Here is an 18,434-nt window from a genome sequence, read left to right on the forward strand (position 1 = left end):
CGTTTTACACAAGATATTAGTGATAACTAGTCGTAATTTACCTGTTTATTCATAAAGTTTTGCTATTAAATAGAAACACAACTGAAATTCGATAGCATTACCAGTAATGCTAGACTATTCGTATCATGAAATTACGTATTAAATGAAATATATGTTAAATGGATAACTAGTTCTAAAGGTCTTGCTCTTACTGTTAAGTTTCATTCTAAAGGATGGAATTCTTAATGTATCCACTGGTATGGGTCGGTAACCCGGGTTTCCACTTTATAGGTCATGCTTAATATCATTATTGTATGGGAGGACTCACTAGATAAGATCTAAAATTTTATGCAAAAATGGCCGAGCAGAAATATGTTAAAAGGGGTTTTGCTGTCTGGGAATTTTAATGGAGAAAGAAATATATAATAACATTTGATAATAATGAATATCACCAAATCGTAACTTAAGAAGTACTTTTATTATTTGGAATAACAATATACCAGTACACATTAATGAGATGTTATGTATGTTATTTATTAGGTTTTTAAAATAAGACAGGAAAACTATTTGTGAGATTTGTTGATATTTTTAAGGTGCATTAAGTGTTGCTTTTGAAAATTATCGTATAAGGGGTTTCAATAAGGGCGGGCGATTTTGACAGTCTGTGACGACGACATTGTTTTGGCGGCGTGTCTGTCCAACGTGTTTAAGTATTTCAGCAATTTGCCTAGTGGGCAATGAGCATTTCTTATGATTATAATATATACATGACATGTACAACATCACTTCATTAAGTGATCTGTTGTAAAACATTATCTTAATTAGTTTGTCTTATGATAAAAAAATAAATAAAAATTATTAAATCCATATAGATGCTATAACCAGATCGGATGGTGTTAAACGTTTTAGTCTAGGCACCTCACTATCACGTCGCAAATTTAGCTGATTAGTGAGCACATTGGGGTGCACCAACACTTTATAAAAGTACTTAACACAAATATTTTGAATTACATTCGCTATAGCTTCTTGATGGATATCACGTTGTATCACTATAGTTTTGAGAATTGAATATATTGAATGCAGTTCAGTGAGCTTATCGTCCTGTTTTTAGTTATTGAGTAATTTTGTTTTTGAGTTTAGTAATTGAGAACGTGGATAAAGGAGAAGTGTCTTTAATTTAACCTGCAACCTTTTGTTCAAGTGTTGAATCGAACAATATCTTTTGGTGTTTATTTTTTAATATATTTTAAAGTCTTCTTTTTACCAACGAAGGTTTATCTGCAATGGATCTATTATTTAACGTGGGCTCCGAACCACGGTCCTCGGCATTAAGCCTACCGTCTGGCGAGTGGCCAACTTAGAAATCATCCTAGAAAACATCCGGTCTTACTCAGCCTGGTTACTGGTGTGACTGGAATCATTTTCCTTGTCTGATTTTACACTCTTGCCTAGGACAATCACAAATATTTGAGGGAATATTCGTCTGGTGGGTCGGTCGGAGTGTATGGCTGTCGATGCGATCGTTTATCGAAACATTCACTACTATTATGTGGAAGGAATTCGCAAGAGAACTGAAAACACTGGTTGAATAAAAACTTGTTTATTGCAATATTAAATGATATATGTGGTCGACAGGAGAATAGACAGGATATTAGATTAGGTAAAGGAAGTACGGTAACGCTGTGGAAGCGGTACTATTACAAGGTGGTAGAGAAAAGAAAAGAAAGCGAAACGTCGTCGTGGGGGTTTTTTTTATAGCCGGGAACCGCATGATACCAATCCACCAGCGTTATCAATCTTTGAACTTGCTGTGGGTGAATGCGTGATAGCCTAAAGGGTTGTAGCGGTCGCTACATATTAAACAATCACAAACATAAATTTACGACCATGCCCCAGCAGGATTCGAACCCTCATCTATCGTAACAGTAGGTGGACCGTAGGTGTAAGTTTTTCTGAATTTACAGGTTTATGCCAACTTAGTAAGCTACAATAGGCCGATGCCCTTAACATCAACTCTACCCAGACTACTGCTCAAGTTAAGCTGGGTCTATGTACCAGAATCACAAAAATTGTAACACTATGATCCATCCATAGCGAGATGGTCATTTAAGCGATTTAAACATTTGAACATATTCTATAAATATTTTTACATATGCAACTTTCATATCAACATATCAACCCGTTCTTATTGTAAAATATTATATATTTGAGAAACTGGAAGTTGGGTAAAAAGTTTCAAAAGTTTTCAATTTAGTCAAATATTTCAAGAATTAGTTAAATTATTGAGAGCTAACTTGACATTAGACAAACGCCTAGAAACCTTATGAGTGATAAACAGGGAAATAAATTTAATCCTTACTAGGTATTGGGTTTGAAATAAATTCAAAATGTTTTTCTATTTGTGATTGTCGACAGAAATGATCATGTATGAGATTTTTACATTGAATATCTTTCCATCATTGCAACAGTTCCAAACATGTAAACTAAGCAAACAATCTGTGTCAAATATTGATCTATTCTGTACATTTAATAGGGTCAGAAATGTATGATATATTGTGTAACAGGTCACTTGACAAGTCCTCAACTTACCACAGTATAACAAATTTTTTTTGCCAAAATTAGTTTTTTTTAATCAACATAATTCCCTTCAAGGGTGATACACTGATTATAGCGACCCTCCAACTTTTCGATACCATTTTTGTACTACGATTTGTCTTTTGCTTCAAAATATGCCTCAGTTTCATTGATCACGTCTTCATTAGACGAAAATTTCTTCCCAGCGAGCATTCTTTTGAGATATGAGAACATGAAACAGTCGCTGGGAAGTGAGATCTGGCGAATATGGTGGATGAGGAAGCATTTCGAAGCCCAATTCATGGATTTTTGCCATATTTTTTAATTGACTTGTGACACGCTGCATTGTCTTGGTGAAGTAGCACTTTATTTTTCTTCAAATGCGGCCGTTTTTCGGCTATTTCGTCCTTCAAACAGTCCAATAACTAGTAATAGTCGCTGTTGATGGTCCTTCCTTTTTCAAGGTTGCATGAAAATTATTTCATGCTTATCCCAAAATACAGACGCCGTAACCTTGCCAGCCAACTGTTGCGTTTTCCTACGCTTTGGAGCAGGTTCATCATGTGCGGTCCACTCGGATGATTGTCGAATGGACTTCGGAGAGAAATGATGCAGCCATGTTTGATCCATTGTCACATATCGACGCAAAAACTTGGGTGTATTACGCTTGATCATCTTTAAACACTGCTCCGAATCATCAACTCTTCGTTGTTTTTGGTCAAAAGTGAGCTCGCGCGGCATCCATTTGCACAGAGCTTTCTCATACCCAAATATTCTTGAATGATATGATGTACATGTTCAGTTGATATCTTTAAAGTGTCTGCTATTTTATTCAATTTCAATTTACGGTAATTCAGAATCATTTTGTGGATTTTTTAAATGTTTTCGTCGGTAACAACCTCTTTTGGGCGTCCACTGCGTTTACCGTCTTCGGTGCTCATTTCATCACGTCTAAAATTAGCATACCAATCCTTGATCGTTGATTTTTCTGGGGCAGAATCCGGAAACTCGGCATCAAGCCAAGTTTTTGCTTCAACTGTATTTGTTCCCTTCAAAAAGCAATATTTTATTTACACGCGAAATTTCATTTTATCCATTTTTTTCACAATAACAAAAGTTGCTTCACTCAAAATACTATTCAGCTATTATGCTCACAAACTAATGATCCGCCAGCTGTCAAATTTATACACGCATCTTTTGAGGGTTAAGGCTAACTAAAAAACATATGGAGTTAATTCTAGTAGCGCCATCTATATGTCAGTATGAGGACTCTTCAATTGACCTATTATTGTTAAAACCAAATGGAAACCTAATTGAGAATCATCACCAACTATAATTGATTTGGGCATTGAGGAAAAATGTCTAAAATATACAGTATTTATATGTGTATAAACACAACAAAATCATTTTTAGCACAACAGTGATCATTCTCACTTTTTTAAAGGTAAAATGATTGGTACAACATATATTATTAAAAATATTCCGCAGGATTTTCTGCAACTTTGTTCTATTTCTGTGACAACATAACTCTATACAGTGTTTAAAGAACAACGTTGGTTGGGGAGCTATCCATTCACCGATCTGTTCGCTGCGTGCCTCTTCAGAATTTCGAAAACATGTGGAAGCCAAACCACGCTGCATCTATCTAAATACGTGGCAATTATAAATGCTATGTTGGTGAATACGTTGGGAATGTGCGACAGAACTACCAATTAGTCAATAAGACACAGAAAATTATTTTTAATTTGCCTTGCGAGTAATGAAGCCGCAATGTTGAAATAGTTCGAAATAACATTTTCAGTCAATTCGTGTAGTAGCCTCTTCCCCACGTTTTGGCTCTTTGTCACTACTAAGTTGTCTGAAATTTCTGAAGTTTGTATCAGATATCTTGACATCAAACAACAAAGGCAATGAAGGAATGCAGTTTTTAATGTTTTTTGATTAGCGTCTCCTTATATGGAGTAACTCAATAATATTAAATAGAAGACGGTTATTTTATGTCGATAAAATCCAAAACCACCGAATTTTACATCTGTTGATATTTCGCATGTTCACCAGTAGATATTGCTGAACAGAATACATGTAACCAAATAATAAAAAAATTTAGCAATGAATGTATACGGATAGAATTCACTTGTCAGTGTAATTTGTAAGGTCTTAATTAGGCCAGTACCAGTAACTTGTACCTTTACAAATCACGTTTACATTTTCGATTTATTTTAACTAAAAAGGCCTCATACATTTTGCATTACAAACTTCAAAATAAGCTCGTCAGGATAATCATTAACTTGATGAGTCAATAATAACTCATCAGGAATCTAAGTTCATGTTGTCATAAAATTGTTATTTATATTCAGCACAATGCGGCGGAAGAGGTGATATATGTCATCCAAAGCTTATTTAACTACCAAAATAAATAAGCCTAACTATTTATATGCAGATAATTTACCAGCCATATCAACAATGAAGGCAGAACGTGTACCGATAAAAGATAACGCTTTAATCCTTTAGATAATACATTTTTGAAATAAAACTTTTGTCAATATATCATTAAAATTATATTTATATCTGCACAGATCTTTTTTGTTACTATTTTAATTAATGTAAATCCCACAAGTAGTAAAATTATATTATATATTGTTTTTTGTTGTTCTATTCATTGTGCAGCAATCGTGAATGATTTTACTTATATAGGTCGCTAACCGAGGTTATTGCTTTTATATACCAGACTTATTATCATTATTGGGAACTAATAAGATACGATCTAGGATTTTACACAAAATCGCTCACAGGCAATAAGCTGACAGCTATTTAACTGTTTTCGTTTTTGCAAGAGCTAAAAAATACTATATTAAATTAAATACATGCAATATTCTCACACTATCTCTCAGTATTTAACGGTAAAATATTAATAATACACTTCTTACTTTTCTATAGGCAATAATGATAATAAAAGCACTCATTTATGTATTGATCCCTTAAAATAGTTTTCCGTGTTCGAACAGATAGCGATTATTTCGGTTATGCATATATGCTTTGAAATGCATCTGTTGCAATTTGCACCCATTTCCACATATACAGGGGATGGGCAAAATTATATTAACACACAATATTATAATATGACATATACACAATATTTATTTATTAATAAGGTGTTGAGCCACCATGTGCTTCTAGCCACCATAAGCAGCTTATCCGCGTAATAGATGCACGAGTGTCTAAATAGTTTCCAATGAAATGTTGCCACATTCTTGTACCCAAAAATCCAACAATTGTTGAAGTGATGTTGGAGATGGATATCTATGTTACTTATCACTATGATCTACAGCTCTCCATAACGGTTAAGTTATATCGAGGTCTGGATAATCTGTTGGCCGGGAAATACGAAGCTCCTCAAATGAAAAGTGAATCTGTGTGACTCTGTGTATGGGCTCATTATGATCTTGGAATATGTGGAACCAGTTTTTAAGAGTAATATGCTGGTCATTGTAAAAAGGTCATTATTGAGGATATCGAAATATGCTTAGTAGCAATCGAGGCAGTGGACTGAAAATTGTTTAATCTCCCCATCATATAAGAACCGTTTGTAGTGCGCAGGATCTAAACATTATATAAAAAACCATTTGCATTTTTATTTAATCCCTTTCAGCTAAACTCTTTATTTGAACCTGTATTGTATGTCTAAGGTGTCCGCTTCTGGGCAGTTACCATTAAGACAGAAGTTGTGTTTCATCAAGTCATTAGCAGGGACATTGATCACGACACGTTAGAAACTCGGGAGTTTGGTTCGTTGGTCATCACAGTTTTTCGACAATAACCATGAGTTTTTATAAGATATTTTTAAAAATGGCAACAAGTTAATGAACAAAATGGCGCATACTTGATTTAAATGGAATCATTAAGTATTTTAAATAAAACTTTTAATTTTATGCAAAAATAAAGGATTTTCTTGTTACACGTATATATAAATATATATATATATATATATATATATATATATATATATATATATATATATATAAATTAATCGTTATTCGTTAGTCTCGCTAAAACTCGAGAACGGCTGAAGTAGAATTCGCCCTGTGTGGTTGACGGCAAGTGTTCCAAGCGATATCCAAGAGACCTAATTGCTGAAACTATAACGGGAAATTATGGATACCCATCGTATCGTCGGCGATCAGTTGCGGACAATGGGCGATCGGTAGTTGTGAAGGTAAAAGGACAAAATGTTGATGTAAACAATCGTTGGATCGTGCCATACTCGCCAATATTATCCAAGGCTTTTGAGACTTACATCAATGTGGAATATTGTAACTCTGTGATGTCGATAATGTACATATGTAAAAATGTTAACAAAGGTAGCGATATGGCCATCTTCGCTGTAACCAATGCAAATGACGAAATATCATATTACCAGATGGGTCGCTATGTAAGTAGCAACGAAGCGATTTGGCGTATCTTCTCATTTGCGATCCATGAAAGAAACCCTACAGTAGTTCATTTGGCAGTCCATTTAGAAAATGGCCAGGAGAAAAAAAGTCGAGGATTCGAGATTGTCGAGGATCTCAATGCGACCATTCAGAATTTTCTTCCGGGACAGTTGGTTTCCTTCAAATCAGTCGACGCCGTTATGAACCAGGACGACGTAGAGATCTATCCCACGGAGTTTTTAAATTCACTGAAGTTGCCTGGATTACCACCTCACAATTTGAAGTTAAAAGTAGGATCAGTTGTCATCATGCTGCGTAAAATTAATCAACCTCGACTGTGCAATGGAACAAGACTGGCTGTGAAAAAAATTATGAATAACGTCATTGAGGCAACAATCATAAAGGGAAAATACAAAGGAGAGGATGTCTTGATCCCGCGTAATTTACTATTCGAATTCGAGTTTCCCTGTTTCGCGCATGGACAATTATAAGTCGCGTGTTCGCCCGTCGGAAAACCGTCATCTTTGTTTATTTACGCACCACAAAACAAAAAATATAGTTTATCAGAAAGCTTTAAATTGATTAACAAACTGTATCATAATTTTGTGTGTCTGTAAATATCTAATTGAAACCTTCTAATAGCCTGTATTTCAGGAAAATTCTGTGTTTTAAGTATGAAACATCATGTGCAATTAATCGAAAATAATTAAAAAATTCTTTCATACCGAGCATTTTTTTTATTAATTACGGATTATTAGGTATTTTATTTATCGATTCAGGCAGTACGAAGTCTGTCGGGTCAGCTGATATCTGAATAGTTCTGGTGAATCGTGATTTCTCGAATAACGTCGATCAGGTGAATGGTTGGTTTTATTTATGCGGAATAAAAAATCAGACATCAAAAACCAATAATGTAGTTTTTACTCCTTTTTAAAGACGGTATTAATATTCAGAATAACGGTTTTGTTTTCAAAGTACAGTTGAACTAAATAAACAGACACCAACATCCTACAACAATTATAACAATAACAATTTTGTTCAGATTTTGGGTTGGGCTACTGTCAACTAGAGTTCATATTTAGATATTCAAAGGTTCCTAACGTCACTCAGTTCTAAATTGCGATGGTGTCTTCATTTCAACTATATTACAGCATATTAACAATGCACTAGTAGAGTAGCTCATATATCATCTACATTATGATCACAGGTTTATTTAAGGTCACGACTCCTGTTTATACCTCTAATGTAATTATATAATTAACTAATAATTGTTCAAAAGGCTCAGTATAACAGAAAGTAAAATTCAATGATTTCAAAATATAATTATCTGGTTTTAATGGTTCACTAAGAGTTTTTTTAAGAAGCTTTTAAGAGATTGAGATAACATTTGAAATATTTACTTAACATTTGGTAGTTGAAAAATTAAATTCCATAACCAGACTAGAAATATTTAAATCACAATTGTTATTGTTAAAACATATGTTCAAAGAAGAAAGTGAACAGGTTGCGTAATAAAATACCTGAAGACATAAAAACAAGCTATAAATTTCATCGAACACAACAACTGAATATATAAAATTACCTGAATTAATAAAGAGTTCTCCAGATATATGTTCTATTGATAGTCATATTTCCTGTTTAATGATTTATTATTAACAGCAGTACTATTGATTAATAATATATATTAACAATTGGTTTTTAAATAAATAATACTATAAATAAATTGATAATATAGTTGTTTCCTATGTAATGAGAACATAATGGGACATTTGGTTAGATAAAGTAAAAAAAGACCATTCGCTGGAGTTACGTTCCTATAAGATAGCAGCGGTTGGTGAAATCGCGGTTCACGAAGGATCCATACATGTACAGATTAATAGGACAAAAGCATGTAATTTTCTTAGATTTATAGTTGAATTTATTGTTACCTATTCATTAACGAAGAAAAATCTATGTACATAGTGAAAAAATATAACATAACAAAAAATATCGATAGTACGCAAGTCATAAAGTTATACGTACTTGGAAAATACAAATATAACAAAACAAGTTTTTTTTTTAAATTGAAAGGATTGTTGGCTGTTTAATTATATTCTTAATGTCTTTCTGCGCTTCTATATACGGTTGTACTAAACGCTCTACACCATTATTAAACTTTTTACTTCGTTCCAGTAAGGGATCCCAGTCCAAAACCAACTACTGCTTTATTTTGTCTAAACTTAAAGGACGTAGTTTGATTTTCCGTGTGTATAGATAAAAGCCAATATAAAATAAATCTATGTGCAAGATAAAATGAAATTTTAAATTAAAAGAATATTTCTTTAAAGAAATTAAATAATTAAGCCACATTTTCCTCCATTATGAGTGGTTCATTATATAGGTCCCTTAATTCGATTTGTTTTTCGATTAATTTTATATAATTAATATTATATTATATAATAAATTTAACCGGCATATATTTACAAATTAACTTTGATACTTTAATATAAAGGATGGAATTGCAAAACATCAAAATGTACAATCAGATATCGACATAATTGTATAATATTATTTTATTAAAAGCGATATAAAAATTTTAGATATTCTGATAAGTACAAAATAGAGCTTACGTAAATTTTTTAAAAAATTACATAACTTATTTCTATTTTATATAATAGTTTATGATATACACATTTTTTTCTGCCATATGTTCATTTTTGTGATATTTTTTTAGCGCTGGAGACAAACTTTTCCGGGTGATATCTTCGCCAAGAACAACGTCAACAGTCTAATTTTAAAAGCCTTGACACGCACCGATTATATAGATATTTAAAAAATCAAGGACACCTCCAGCCACGAAAAGGAAATATAGTTCGTGACCTTGTCAAAATCAAAGTGATGATGAACCTATTCGGTTTAAAATCGACACACGCGGTCGTGTCAATGTCTCCCATTGACGTGCTTTCGCTTAGACAAACTTGCTCCATTACCTATATAATATAAACATTAATTGAACTAATTTAATCGACGTCGCTGGTATAATTAGAATGGCGAGGCAGAATGTTTTTATTGGACCATTTTGCGAATGAATAAGTTATGCAATGACTAATCTCTGGCTCCCAATAAGAAACAGCTAGACTAATTGTTTTTATTGTTACATTTTTATATTTAGAAATCATACAAAATTTGGTTATAGTGAATATTATTTAAATGTTTTGTAATAATAACTGGAATTGAATTTAAAAAAGCATATGTTTTTAGTTGTTTTACGCAAAGCCTACCGATTGTCAACTGATCATCATCTCAGAACGCTTGTAATGTTATCAAGCTTACTACTGTATCTGAAGTTATTGTTATATGTCAGCTTGGCTATAAACAACTACAAATATTCGAACGATATTCGAGCCCGTATCATCAAAAGAGTATACGGCCATTTGTTTTCAAACTATCTGAATGGTGATCAAGTTAGAGGGGTTGGTCTGTTTTCTAATAGAAAAGAAGTTTCAGTGTCGCTTTGTATCTCTGTTCAATAAGTCGCCTCTACTTTCTGTAAAATAAAATAGTTTCTCCAAGTTAATTAATAATTTTTGTTTTATAAAACTTTTCAGATAATATAGCTGGCGCAGTTGGTAGAATTTCAGAGAGATCATAAGGCTGTTCTATTTTGAATTTATTTAATTAGCCAGAATCAAATTAATTATCAACAAAAGAAGACAGGTTGATGTTGTATTGGCAATCGTGTGTTTCATCAAAGTGTTTTCTGGTGTAGTTAAGTGCAGGGCAAAAATATCGAACCTGAATACAAGGTTACAAACAGGGTATTGAAGGTGCTCAACGACACCGCTAGCCATAAAATAATCAAAGTAAGAAATATTCAATCTTTGCAAAACATTCCTAGTCCACGGATTCTACAGTTGACGGTGCTAGGCTACCAACGGCAGACCAAAATTGCTGTGAATTAACATAGCCTACTAGAATTTGAACAGAAGCTTGCAATTCAGTGTGAACAGCTGCCAAAAGTGGTCTGCAGTAACTTAGTTTCTTAGCCGTAGATTATTGGTATCTGGAGTCACCAAAATGTGGAAAACCATAACGTAGAAAAGTGCTATGGAAATTTGATAGAAGGTATCAAAAACAATTTTTATAATATCTATAAGCTGCTCAGGCGGAATAATGACCATATACATCCCTGTAGCCATTTGTTTAGGAGTAAGGCGTTGTATAATAGGGTACCGATGATCCGGCCATCTGTTTTCAAATTATCTGAAAGGCGAACATGTGAGACGCTTGAAATTATTTTACTTTACTTGAAAATTTATTTTACTTAAAAACTGTTTTAATAAAGAAATTCAGTCCTACTCTAATTTAAACAAAACCCTTATAATATAAATACATAACGAGAGCTGTACCAATCACGCCATATCCTCTTAACGACCAATGTATACTTTTTCACATCTGGACAGCATATAGTTGTGGGAAATTTATATTGACTGTACTTTCGCTCACCAGTCTTTCATTGATGATCCCAATAAATACATTTTTTACCCAAATTTCCATGATATAATTGTACTGAATTGTTTCTATGTTTTGGTATTCCCAAATTTAGTGGAAGTGTGTAAACCTGGAACTACAAGCTTTTATCTAAAATCCACGTTCAAAGCAAATTAGATACAATTAGTGACTTTATATCCTGAACTGTGATGATTGTGCAGTCCAGATAAACCCATAGTTAGTAAAAGGAGACTTAGTATCAGTCACGATAGTATAATCTGAAATTTACTTCAATATTTAATTAGGCTGATTTTTTATCTTCAAGAAAACAACATAAATAATGCTGGAGAAAAATAAATACACTGAACCGAAATAAATGCTACACATTTTTATAAAATACTGTTGTTAAATATTTTTTTATTAAATTAAGCGCTTCATGTATTAGTTGATATTGGTGCAATATATATTAATCAAAATCATTTCCATCATTTTCCTAATTTTTAAGTTTCGCGGCGATCCAGTTGTCGGTATTTTCGCACGTCTTCAACATTTTGAATCCGTATACCAGCCAAAACATAGTCGATAAGTGGAGGCCTGAAAAACTCTTGTAACTTTTAACCCATGCAAGACGATGGTTTTGTGTCTGTTATGCAAAGTCTGGAGTTACAGAAACTTCTTCACCGAAACAATTTAAAATGATATTTATGTATTTTTTTTATTTTACTTAATTTATGAGGTAATCCTTTTCCCTCCAAATTGCTAAGTTGTTTGAACTTTTTGATCTTCGAACGCTTTTAGTCTTCCAAGCCGTTCTTTGTCATTCACATAAAAAACACCATTTTTTAACCATTGGAACCATAAGCAACAATCAGGATAGGCTGGAGCAACATCCCTAAGAACTTCTAAAGAAGCATTTTTATGGGCTTTGCCAATAGATTTCTCTAAATCATATAAGAAAGGTAGTGTATATCGAAAATGACAATTTTGAGAGTTCTATGCATTGCATCTGCATACACTGAATAACTCAATAATATTAAATGGATAACTATTATTTATATAGAGAAACTAGCTGACCCGACAGACTTCGTCCTGACAAAAAGATTTGTAATGTGGCAGTTTTTGTGCCTACGTATTTTAAAAAATTCTCCTGAACAGAACCATCACCCTGGTGATAGGGCGTTGTGAATAAAAAATAATTAAATAAAACATATATAAGGATTGAAAAGTAAGTAATCGCTTTATTGTTAATCATGTGAATCATTATTATTATTATTATTATCATTGTAGTGCTTTGTTGTATACGATGTTTTTTGTTTGATTACCTGGCGCATAGATAAACAAATCTGATGGTTTTCCAACACGGGAACAGGCAACATACAAGTTAATAATAATTTACTTAATATTAATTATAATATTAAGTTAATATTAATTGACCATGTGAGAAACATGGGTTTTCTAGATTAATACCACAAACACTTAATGATTGCCCCTGGGACTTGTTTATAGTCATAGCAAAAGCAAGCCGCACTGTAGTCGTTTAAACTCAAATGGCACATCAGTCGGAATCATTGGGATGCGCGGTATGAGAACATCTTCTCCTTTATACTTTCCTTTGAGTATAGTTGCTTCTATCACATTGTTTAGTAATTTTTTTATCGCTAACCGTGTACCGTTACAAAGACGCGGTTGGTTGATATTTCGCAACATTATAACCACCGATCCTACCTTTAATTGAAGATTGTGAGGTGGCAATCCTGGCAAATCCAGCGAGTTTAAAAATTCCGGTGGATAGTTGACTACATCATCTTGATTAGTAGCCGAATCAACTGATTTATATATCCTCAATTCGCCTGTAATTTGTTCTTGAATTTTGAAATTTAATTCATTTACATCTATGTTTTTTGCAGCCAGTATAGCTCGTTCGCTCAACCAATCATGGTTTCTGTAATTTTGAGAAACATCTGGAAACACCTTCTGAATAAGTTCATCTTTTGATCGAGTTAACTGACAAAAACTTTGAGGAAAGTTAATGCAGCCAGTCAACATGTCTATAGGAAATTTGCCATTACCAATGATCAAACTTAAATAATATTTGATCTTAAAAAGTATATATTTAGTTTTAACTAATATATATATCAAATATAAAATATAATAAAAGTGTCACTGAAACTGAATCACCATATAATATGATGACTAAGTGATATATTTCGTAATGATTAAGAAATTGAAGATTAGTAACACATCTTAACTTTGGTGACAGAAAATTTTGTTCGCTAAAATAATTATGAGTAACTGCTATAATACATACCTTGAAAGTTGGCATAAAATTTTCCAGAACTGCATTTGTTGCCCCAAATGAAGTTATTTGAAAGCAATTGTTATATTGTTGGATATGTGTCAAAAAGTGTATAGAATCTGTTCCTATTCCTGAAACCAATGAGTACAATGGTTCTGGTGGTGGATCCAATGGTATCAATTTCACTTTACCATTTGCGCAACACAATCCATTGGCTTCGTTTTTGTATTTTAATGCCTTACAGTGTGAGCAAACCAAGTTCATAGAACCAATAACAACACAATGGTAGTTACTATAGTCAATTGACACATCGTAACTGAAAGCAGCTCGATTCAAACTTGCGCGATTATTAGTTGAATGTCGCGCTCGCGCTTCACGCGTTTGTGATATCCGAATTCTTTCACGTTCATTTCCGTCGTCACGTTCTTGTGCAGTACGATTAGATCGGTAATTAGCTTGGTTTATAGCATTTCTGGTTCTTCTACCTAAATTGCTTCGTCTTATAGGAGGCATATCAAATATAAATTATTTTTTCACTAATCACGAACTAAACAAACACTAACTAACTAAACACTCTGCACAAAACACGATATACGAATTTGTTTCGTGTATCAGTTGACAATTCATCTGTCATCTGTCAAAAGTCATCTGTAACAGACAACTTTTTTTTTTAAATTTGATATGACTTGAACTCAAATCCTTTTAAGCCGTACGAATTGTTTTATTTATTTAAAATTTGGATATTAAAAATAATAAAACACTGTTGGTAACGCGATTTTTGTTTGACTGATGTAATGATGTGGAAACTGATGCATTTTATCTCGCGTGCCGAAACTAATACAAAAGAAACGCGAGTTTCGGAACGCGACATTAAACTCCTCCAACTATGTATTCTGTGCTCCAACGCACACACGCACATTGTTTTGATAGATATGATCTTTGACGTTAGGAACACACCTACATTGCTTAGACAACAGTGAGTGCTTGTAATTTAATATGAACTTTATACCATAGCAATAAAGCTCAAATTGACTACGTTTTAGTTACAAATCATTTGTATGGGAAAAAGAAAAGGGCTATTTTTAGGGTTTTTCCAGCAATAATTCTAATTTTTCTCGCCGTAAAACCATCCTTGAACTTCAACGAACATTTTAAAAAAAGATATGGCGAAATTGGTCCAGGCGTTGTTGAGTTATGCGCTTACCAACACATTTTGCGATTCATTTTTATATATAAGATAACAGTTCGACCACCAAATGACAATTTGACAGTTAGGTTAAGTTGTTGCAGTTGTTTGCATTTACACTTTACATTGTTACCAATATATATCAATAATTGAAATGCACCCGAGCTTGTAATGTATTTAATTTATAAGATTTAAATATATTATATATTGGCATTGTTTTAATGGCTATTTAAATTAAATAAATATAATTTTGCTGTTACATGCTCCCTTTTGAATTAAAATATAAGGAGCCTAGTTAGCCAAGTCCTTAATCCAAAAAGTGACACAGAAAAAATTCTACCTCAACTCATACAATCAACACGCGAATGAAAATTTAGTACTTTACACCTTACAAATAACCAAATGTAGAACAATGCTTTTAAATGTTTAGTTTTATTGTGAACATTTTGTCTTTAGCATAAACTTTCCATTTGTATATGGTAGAAAATAATATTTCCTATCTATATGAATATCTGCTCGACGATGTATGAGTAGAATCGAAGACGTTCTGACTCCCTTAGTAAAATGGCTCTGTTTAAATCCTTCTCTGGTGGGACTCTGTGTTTATTTATAGGTAGATTATATAATATGATAATAAATTATCATTCAACTTACTGTACGAGATCATATATTAATGTTGTCGCTCGGCACCAGCCATCAGCTTATTAGGACTCAATCCACAAATTTAGTAGTAGATCCAACCTGTTAAATTAATTAACATTAATTGAATGTGTAGTACAAAGCATTTATTAATAATAAATTAAGATAAATATTTAGAACGGAGATTTTGTTATCTAATAAACTAAAATATACCAAGAAAAGAATTTTCTTTTATTATTCCATTTAAACACCCACTTGCAAAACATTTCGGGTCAGTAGACAATGGTTTGAGAAGGAACTCTCCAAAAATCGAAATTATTTATGACGATCCAAACGATCGGGACATTGTCCGATAAAATTTATTTGCCAGTTTTCTGAAAAGTGGATGTTGATCTATTTTTAAAATCAGCCGCCTGTAGAAATCTATCTATTTCAGCTGCTTTGTATATTTTTCTGACATAGATGTCGGCACTTATTCAGAAAATTGATTTTCAAGAAATTTTGATATTTAAAACACGTGTCCGTTAGAAAGAGGCAGTTTCGCATCATTGTATTTGCATTAAAACACTTTCCATCGGTATGACATTTTGAAATTCGTGTAGTTTGCCAATTTGTATTCAAATGGCAACTTTGCCTGCTCGTATGATTTTATATCATTTGCAAATAATAATTCACAAACTAAACGAAATCATTTACATATTTCCGCATTTCACTTTTCTCTTATTGCGTCTACGAATATACTATAAGTAGAGTATTTGTACAGTCAAAAATCAATGCCTTAATAGCAATATGTTCCTATAGAACAGATAAATGCTCACAAAGTGGCGAACTTAACGTTTCTCTTAATTATTATAATTATAATTAATCAAAATTAACGGAAGAAGAAATCGATCAAAGAGTAGTTTATGATGAAACTCCGGTCGAGTCAGTTTACATTATATCATTTTCTGTGGCTGTCGTTTGTATCTTAATTCGCCTTTTGCTTCTGAAACTTCAATTTTTCTAAATCATAATAGTACGCCTTGGATTATTTCGAAAGTAGGAATTATTTGTGTAACTTCGGAGTGATTAATAAGGGAACCGTATTATGATTTCCATCAATTTGTTGTATCTGCTTTGGATCAAAAATACTACCACTCCAGTTTTCTTTTAATATAAACAAGTTTTTTAAAATATAATCTAAATTTTTCTTTTTACGAATTAATTAACGTGGGAACGAAATACAGTCCTCGGCATGAGGCCTACCAACTGGCAAGTGGCTAACTTAGAAAATAATTCCAGAAGACATCCGGTCTTACCCAGCCTGGTTATTGGCGTGAGTGCAATTATTTTCCTTGTCGCATTCTTGTCTAAGAACAATCACAAACATAAATCTACGACCTTAGCAGGATTCCAACCCGCAACTCTCGCAGAAGCAGGTATCGCATTTACCACTTTGCCAACATCACTCTTTTTATGATACTGAAATTTTAATTATCACAAAGATATTTTGCTAAGGTTTCATTTTTAATACAGATTTTTTGCAATATTCTGAACTGAAATATAACCTTTCGTCGTCTAAGAAGTTTCTTAAAAGCAATAACAAAAAGTTATATGTTATACAATATGTAAATCAGTTTATTTTATTATACAAAATATATGCAACTTTTTTTCGAAATGTGAATGAAAATTATAAAGGTTTGGAAAACACATGTTTGATAACATTTTATTAGCTAAAGCAAACCAATATAATTGACATGGTCTCAGTCTGTGTAAAAATATTATAAAAATATATTTGTACTAATTAACTAGAACATATTTGTCACAGAAGTTGGAATTAATTATTTAAGCCTGCTTTTAGAATATATAAATATATTGATATCAAAGATGTTCTAATGCATTATGAAAGAAACTGATACGATAGAAAAACATGTTCCAGCTGTTATTAATTGGTGATAATTAACAATAATTTACATGAACGACTCTACGTTAGAAACAAAAAAAGCAAACACTAAGCTTAATATCATAATTTATGTAAAATATAGTTAGTATATTTTGTAACATTATGAAAAACTGTTACTTATATCATATTCATCGTTTACTCTTTAGGTAAAGCAATATAAATTGCCGTAAGCCCTTGGGAAATAGCAATTTATCAGCATTAAAAGACAACAGAAAAACTGAAAAAGGCATAGTCGTAAATCAGATCAATTATATACAAAATGAAGCTGCGTTCATTCGCTTCATAATAGTCAACTAAAAGTATAATTATCCAATTTGTTGTTTTTGAGGTAAAAAAGCTGCATTTCCCCGGGCAGACGCAATCGTGACTTTAAAACGAAATCTGTTTGACATTCACCTCCAGCTGCGCTAGGTAAAATATCATGTATCCATCATTAGCGATCATGACCGATGATATATGGTTTCGTTTAACCTCTTTAATATTTCACTCAAGGTCCCGTCTGATCTCGTCTCGTCTGAATTATACGAGATGTAAGTAAAACGTAAGAATGTAATTTACTTTCATTACATATGACCATTTGTGTGCATCATACTGTCATCGTTGTGACACTAATTTATGTATACTTATAAGGTAATTTACTGTTGTTAAATAGTATTTGTTGTTAAGTTGATTGATTGGCGTGCCATCGAAATTGTATTTTAGTTTTTTATTACTCTTTTTATTTGCCTAAATGATATATTTTTTTTGTAGATTTAGGAGTAAATTAATTGTATTAATGATCGTGTAGTAACCGTAATCCCCTAAATTAATGATGCCTACAAAATAAAATTATTTTGAATAGATAATAAAATGTGTGACCCAGTTCGTGAAACTTTTTAAATAAGAGGTCACTGTTGAATTACTTGGTTCAATACAGTC

General features: G+C 32.5%; 2 protein-coding genes across 2 annotated transcripts in view; one reads left to right on the forward strand and one right to left on the reverse strand.

Annotated features, from left to right (window-relative positions):
* The window catches only part of LOC143198423 (uncharacterized), a 128,126-nt gene that overhangs the window by 38,648 nt on the left and 71,044 nt on the right, over nt 1–18,434 (forward strand).
* tzn (hydroxyacylglutathione hydrolase tenzing norgay) overlaps nt 3,964–18,434 on the reverse strand; it is a 249,104-nt gene continuing 234,633 nt past the window's right edge. Inside the window, exon 7 of the mRNA XM_076407834.1 lies at nt 3,964–3,973. The gene's annotated coding sequence lies outside the window, so the exon portion shown is untranslated. The remainder of the gene's footprint in view (nt 3,974–18,434) is intronic.

This window comes from Rhynchophorus ferrugineus, unplaced genomic scaffold (assembly GCF_030347505.1).
Source record: "Rhynchophorus ferrugineus isolate W39M unplaced genomic scaffold, kcgeb_rfMv2 rfM1, whole genome shotgun sequence".
In the NCBI taxonomy this organism is placed as follows: Eukaryota; Metazoa; Arthropoda; class Insecta; order Coleoptera; family Curculionidae; genus Rhynchophorus; species Rhynchophorus ferrugineus.